Raw genomic sequence first — 7,092 nt, 5'->3', positions numbered from 1 at the left:
TCTTCTATGCCCATTTTTTGAAGAGTTTTAATCATAAATGAGTGCTAATTTTGTCAGAGTATTTCTCTACATCTATTGAGATTATGATTTTTATGTTTCAGTTTGTTAATATGGTATATCACATTAATTAATTTGTGTATATTGAAGAATTCTAGCATTCCTGAAATAAGCCCAACTTGATCATCATATATGAGCTTTTTGATGTGTTGATGAATTCTGTTTGCTAAAATTTTGTTGAGGATTTTTGCATCTATGTTCATCAGTGATATTGGCCCTGTAGTTTTCTTTTTGTGTGTGTTGTCTTTGTCTGGTTTGGGTATCAGGGTGATGGTGGCCTTGTGAAATGAGTTTGGAAGTTTTCCTTCCTCTGCAATTTTTTGAAAGAATTTTAGAAGGATAGTCATTAACTCTTCTCTTAATGTTTGATAGAATTTTCCTATGAAGCCATCTGGTCCTGAGTTTTTGTTTTTGGGGAGATTTTTTATCTCAGCTTCAATTTCATTGCTTGTAATGGGTTGTTCATAATTTCTATTTCTTCTTGCTTCAGTCTTGGAAGATTGAACTTTTCTGAGAATCTGCATTTCTTCCAGGTTATCCATTTTATCGACATAGAGTTGTTCATAACAGTCTCTTACAATTTTTTGTATTTCTGCATTGTCTGTTGTAACCTCTCATTTTTCATTTCTAATTTTGTTGATTTGATTCTTCTCTTTCTTGATAAGTCTGGCTAAAGTCTTGTCAATTTTGTTTATCTCCTCAAAGAATCAGCTTTTAGTTTTATTAACCTTTCCTATTCTCTCTTTCATTTCTTTTTATGTATCTCTGCTTGGATCTTTGCGATTCATTTCCTTATGTTAATTTTGGGATTTTCTTGTTCTTTTTTTTCCTGTTGTTTTAGATGTAAAGTCAGGTTGTCTGTCTGATGTTGTTCTTGTTTCTTGAGGTAGGATTGTATTGCTATAAACGTTCCTCTTAGAACTGCATTTGCCTGCATCCCATAGGGTTTGAGTTGTTATATTTTCATTGTCATTTGTTTCTAGAAAATTTTTTATTTCCCTTTTGATTTCTTCAATAACCTGTTGGTTATTTAGAAATGTATTGTTCAATCTCCATGTATTTGTGTTCCTTAGAGTTTTTTTTCTTGTAATTGATATCTAATCTCATAGCATCATGATTGGATAAGATGCTTGATACAATTTAAATTTTCTTAAATTTATGGAGGTTTGATTTGTGACCCAAGATGTGGTCTATCCTGGAGAATGTTTCATGTGCACTTGAAAAGAAGGTGCATTCTTCTGCATTTGGATGGAATGTCCTGAAGATATCAATGAGATCCATCTTATTTAATGTATCATTTAAGACTTATGTTTTCTTATTAATTTCCTGTCTTGATGATCTGTCCATTGGTGTGAGTGGGGTGTTAAAGTCTCCTACTATTATTGTGTGGAGATACATTAATTTCTCCAGTAATAATTTCTCCTTTTATGTATGTCAGTGTTTGTCTTATATTTTGAGGTGCTTCTATGCTGGATGCACAGATGTTTATAATTGTTATGTCTTCCTCTTGGATTGATCTCTTGATCATTATGTATTGTCCTTCCTTATCTCTTATAATCTTTATTTTAAAGTCTATTTTGTCTGATATGAGGATTGCTACTCCAGCTTTATTTTGCCTCCCATTTGCATGGAAAATATTTTTCCATCCTCTCACTTTCAGTCTATATTTGTCTTTAGGTCTGAAATGGATTTCTGTAGACAGCATATATATGGGTCTTGTTTTCGTATCCATTTGGCCAGTATGTGTCTTTTGGTTGGAACATTTAATCCATTTACATTTAAAGTAATCATTGATGTATATGTTACTCTTGCCATTTACTGAATTGTTTGGGGTTGATTTTGTACATGTTTTTTCTTCTCTTGTATTTTTCAACTATATAATTCCCTTTAACATTTGTTGCAAAGATGGTTTGGTGATACTGAATTCTCTTAACTTTTGCTTTTCTGAAAAGCTTTTCATTTTTCCATCAATTTTGGATGAGATCCTTGCCAGGTGCAGTAATCTTGGTTGTAGAATTTTCCCTTTCAGTACTTTAAATACATCCTGCCATTCCATTCTGGCCTGCAGAGTTCCTGCTGAAGGATCAGCTGTTAAGCATATGGGGGCAGAAACCATGTTTCCCTTGTATGCTGCTTGCTGCTTCTCCCTAGCTGCTTTTAATATTCTTTGTTTGTGTTTAGTCTTTGTTAGTTTGATTAGTATGAGTCTTGGTGTGTTTCTCCTTTGGTTTATTCTGTATGGAACTCTTTATGCCTCTTGGACTTAATTGACTATTTCCTTTTCCATGTTGGGGAAATTTTCAACTATTTCTCATACTCTTTTTCTCTTCCTCTGGGACCCCTATAATTTGAATGGTAGTGCATTTGATATTATCCCAGAGGTCTCTGAGACTATCCTCAGTTCTTTTCATTCTTTTTGTTTTATTTTGCTCTTCAGAAGTTATTTCCACCATTTTACCTTCCAGCTCACTGATTCGTTCTTCTGCTTCAGATATTCTGCTATTGATTCTTTCTAGAATATTTTTAATTTCAGTAATAGTATTGTTTGTCTGTGTATGTTTATTCTTTAATTCTTCTTCTTCTGCTGCTGCTAAGTCACTTCAGTCATGTCCGACTCTGTGCGATCCCATAGATGGCAGCCCACCAGAATCCCCCATCCTTGGGATTCTCCAAGCAAGAACACTGGAGTGGCTTGCATTTCTTCTAGGTGTTTGTTAATTGATTCTTGCATTTTCTCCATTTTGTTTTCAAAGTTTTTAATCATTTTTAATATCATTATTCTGAATTTTTTTTATAGGTGGTTGGCCTATTTCCTCTTCATTTATGTGGACTTCTGTATTTCTAGTTTGTTCCTTCATTTGTGTAGTATTTCTCTGCCTTTTCATTATTATTATTTTTAAATTTATTGTGTTTGAAGTCTCCTTTTCCCGGGCTTCAAGGTTGAATTCTTTCTTCCTTTTGGTTTCTGCCCTCCTAAGGTTGGTAGAGTGGTTTGTGGAAGCTTCATATAGGGTGAGATTTTTGCTGAGTTTTTGTTTGCGTGTTGTTTGTATGTTTTTCCTCTGATGGGCAAGGCTGAGTGAGGTGGTAATACTCTCTGCTGATGATTGAGGTTGTATTTTTGCTTTGTTTGTTGTTTGGATGAGGCGTCCTGCACAGGGTGCTAGTGGTGGTTGGGTGATGCTGGGTCTCGTATTCCAGTGGTTTCCTTTGTGTGAGTTCTCACTATTTGATACCCACTAGGGTTAGCTCTCTGGTAGTCTAGGGTTGTGGAGTCAGTGTTCCCACTCCAAAGGCTCAGGGCTTGATCTCTGGTCAAGAATGAAAATTCCACAAATGGTTTGTTATGGCATTAAGTGAGATTAAAACAGATATTCAAAAATTAGAAATCAAAGATGAACCCCAGACAAATGGCAGTTACAAAATCAGGTAAATAATAATTAAAATAATGTAATACACACATATACATATATACCCATGAGCAAAGTCAAAGCAGCCCAACAAAAATAAAGTACAGTGTATTGACCTGGTGAACAGAGTAAATCAAAAATTATAATTACCAGTTAAGAACAAAACTAACTAAAACACAAACTGGAAAACAAAACTAAAGCAAGGTGCCAAGTGGGCAATAAAGCAATGAAAATAAAACTGACAAATATGTTGAGAAGAAAGAAAAGAAATAAAGAATAGACATGTAAAGTTAAACAGAGGTAGAGGAAGAAGATTTATACACATTAAAGATTAACTGCAGTGCTCGCTTCGGCAGCACATATACTAAAAAATTGGAACGATACAGAGAAGATTAGCATGGCCCCTGCGCAAGGATGACACGCAAATTCGTGAAGCGTTCCATATTTTTAAACTACAGGCCAATATCACTGATGAACATAGATGCAAAAATCCTCAACAAAATTCTAGCAATCAGAATCCAACAACACATTAAAAAGATCATACACCATGACCAAGTGGGCTTTATCCCAGGGATGCAAGGATTCTTCAATATCCGCAAATCAATCAATGTAATTCACCACATTAACAAACTGAAAAATAAAAACCATATGATTATCTCAATAGATGCAGAGAAGGCCTTTGACAAAATTCAACATCCATTTATGATAAAAACTCTCCAGAAAGCAGGAATAGAAGGAACATACCTCAACATAATAAAAGCTATATATGACAAACCCACAGCAAACATTATCCTCAATGGTGAAAAATTGAAAGCATTTCCCCTAAAGTCAGGAACAAGACAAGGGTGTCCACTTTCACCGCTACTATTCAACATAGTTCTGGAAGTTTTGGCCACAGCAATCAGAGCAGAAAAAGAAATAAAAGGAATCCAAATTGGAAAAGAAGAAGTAAAACTCTCACTGTTTGCAGATGACATGATCCTCTACATAGAAAACCCTAAAGACTCCACCAGAAAATTACTAGAGCTCATCAATGAATATAGTAAAGTTGCAGGATATAAAATCAACACACAGAAATCCCTTGCATTCCTATACACCAATAATGAGAAAGTAGAAAAAGCAATTAAGGAAACAATTCCATTCACCATTGCAACGAAAAGAATAAAATACTTAGGAATATATCTACCCAAAGAAACTAAAGACCTATATACAGAAAACTATAAAACACTGATGAAAGAAATCAAAGAGGACACTAATAGATGGAGAAATATACCATGTTCATGGATCGGAAGAATCAATATAGTGAAAATGAGTATACTACCCAAAGCAATTTACAAATTCAATGCAATCCCTATCAAGCTACCAGCCATATTTTTCACAGAACTAGAACAAATAATTTCAAGATTTGTATGGAAATACAAAAAACCTCGAATTGCCAAAGCAATCTTGAGAAAGAAGAATGGAGCTGGAGGAATCAACTTGCCTGACTTCAGGCTCTACTACAAAGCCACAGTCATCAAAACAGTATGGTACTGGCACAAAGACAGACATATAGATCAATGGAACAAAATAGAAAGCCCAGAGATAAATCCACACACATATGGACACCTTATCTTTGACAAAGGAGGCAAGAATATACAATGGAGTAAAGACAATCTCTTTAACAAGTGGTGCTGGGAAAACTGGTCAACCACTTGTAAAAGAATGAAACTAGATCACTTTCTAACACCACACACAAAAATAAACTCAAAATGGATTAAAGATCCAAATGTAAGACCAGAAACTATAAAACTCCTAGAGGAGAACATAGGCAAAACACTCTCAGACATAAATCACAGCAGGATCCTCTATGATCCACCCCCCAGAATTCTGGAAATAAAAGCAAAAATAAACAAATGGGATCTAATTAAAATTAAAAGCTTCTGCACAACAAAGGAAAATATCAGCAAGGTGAAAAGACAGCCTTCTGAATGGGAGAAAATAACAGCAAATGAAGCAACTGACAAACAACTAATCTCAAAAATATACAAGCAACTTATGCAGCTCAATTCCAGAAAAATAAACGACCCAATCAAAAAATGGGCCAAAGAACTAAATAGACACATCTCCAAAGAAGACATACGGATGGCTAACAAACACATGAAAAGATGCTCAACATCACTCATTATCAGAGAAATGCAAATCAAAACCACAATGAGGTACCACTTCACACCAGTCAGAATGGCTGCGATCCAAAAATCTGCAAGCAATAAATGCTGGAGAGGGTGTGGAGAAAAGGGAACCCTCCTACACTGTTGGTGGGAATGCAAACTAGTACAGCCACTATGGAGAACAGTGTGGAGATTCCTTAAAAAATTGCAAATAGAACTCCCTTATGACCCAGCAATCCCACTGCTGGGCATACACACCGAGGAAACCAGAATTGAAAGAGACACAGGTACCCCAATGTTCATCGCAGCACTGTTTATAATAGCCAGGACATGGAAACAACCTAGATGTCCATCAGCAGATGAATGGATAAGAAAGCTGTGGTACATATACACAATGGAGTATTACTCAGCCATTAAAAAGAATTCATTTGAATCAGTTCTGATGAGATGGACGAAACTGGAGCCGATTATACAGAGTGAAGTAAGCCAGAAAGAAAAACACCAATACAGTATACTAACACATATATATGGAATTTAGAAAGATGGCAATGACGACCCTGTATGCAAGACAGGAAAAAGACGCAGCTGTCTATAACGGACTTTTGGACTCAGAGGGAGAGGGAGAGGGTGGGATGATATGGGAGAATGGCATTCTATCATGTATACTATCATGTAAGAATTGAATCGCTAGTCTATGTCTGACGCAGGATACAGCATGCTTGGGGCTGGTGCATGGGGATGACCCACAGAGATGTTATGGGGAGGGAGGTGGGAGGGGGGTTCATGTTTGGGAACACATGTAAGAATTAAAGATTTTAAAATTAAAAAAAATAAAAAAAATAAAAATAAAAAATAAATAAATAAATAAATGAATGCTGAAAAGAAAAAATAAAAGTCACATTTTATAAAATTTAATTTTTTCATTATTAAATAAAATTAAACAATAGCCCAAAAAAAAAAAAAAAAAAAGATTAACTGCAAGGGGAAAAGAATAGTAAGAAAAGCAAACAAAGGAATAAATATAGAAAAAATATACCAGGCTTAAAACAATTAAAAATTAAAATTATAAAAAAGAAAAAATGGAAAAAGAAATAAAAAAGGAAAAAAGAAAGGAAAACACAGTACTACAGAAACCCAACATAGAGGCAGAGGTTTATGACAACAATAAAAAATGTGACTGAATACGCACATTTACATATATACCCATACAAAAAATAAAAACATCCAACAAAAATAGAGTACAATAGATTGACCTGGCGAACAAAGGAAACCAAAAATTATATATACCTGAACAAAACTAACTAAAGCACAAACTGGAAAACAAAACTAAAGCAAGGTACCAAGTGGGCAATAAAGCAATGAAAATAAACCTAACAAATATGTTGAGAGGAAAGGAAAGAAACAAAAGAAAAAAAGAATAGATCAGTTCAGTTCAATCGCTCAGTCGTGTCCGACTCTTTGTGACCCCATGAATC

General features: G+C 34.8%; 1 non-coding gene across 1 annotated transcript; it reads left to right on the top strand.

The window, feature by feature from the left end:
• Positions 1–3,807: 3,807 nt before the first annotated feature.
• LOC128067154 (U6 spliceosomal RNA) lies at positions 3,808–3,916 on the top strand. Its single transcript, XR_008201356.1, has one exon. It is a non-coding gene; the product is annotated as a U6 spliceosomal RNA (small nuclear RNA).
• Positions 3,917–7,092: the final 3,176 nt, after the last annotated feature.

This window comes from Budorcas taxicolor, chromosome 21 (assembly GCF_023091745.1).
Source record: "Budorcas taxicolor isolate Tak-1 chromosome 21, Takin1.1, whole genome shotgun sequence".
NCBI lineage: Eukaryota > Metazoa > Chordata > Mammalia > Artiodactyla > Bovidae > Budorcas > Budorcas taxicolor.
Note: the sequence above shows the minus strand (reverse complement) of the source record. Positions and strands in the feature narration are given on the sequence as shown.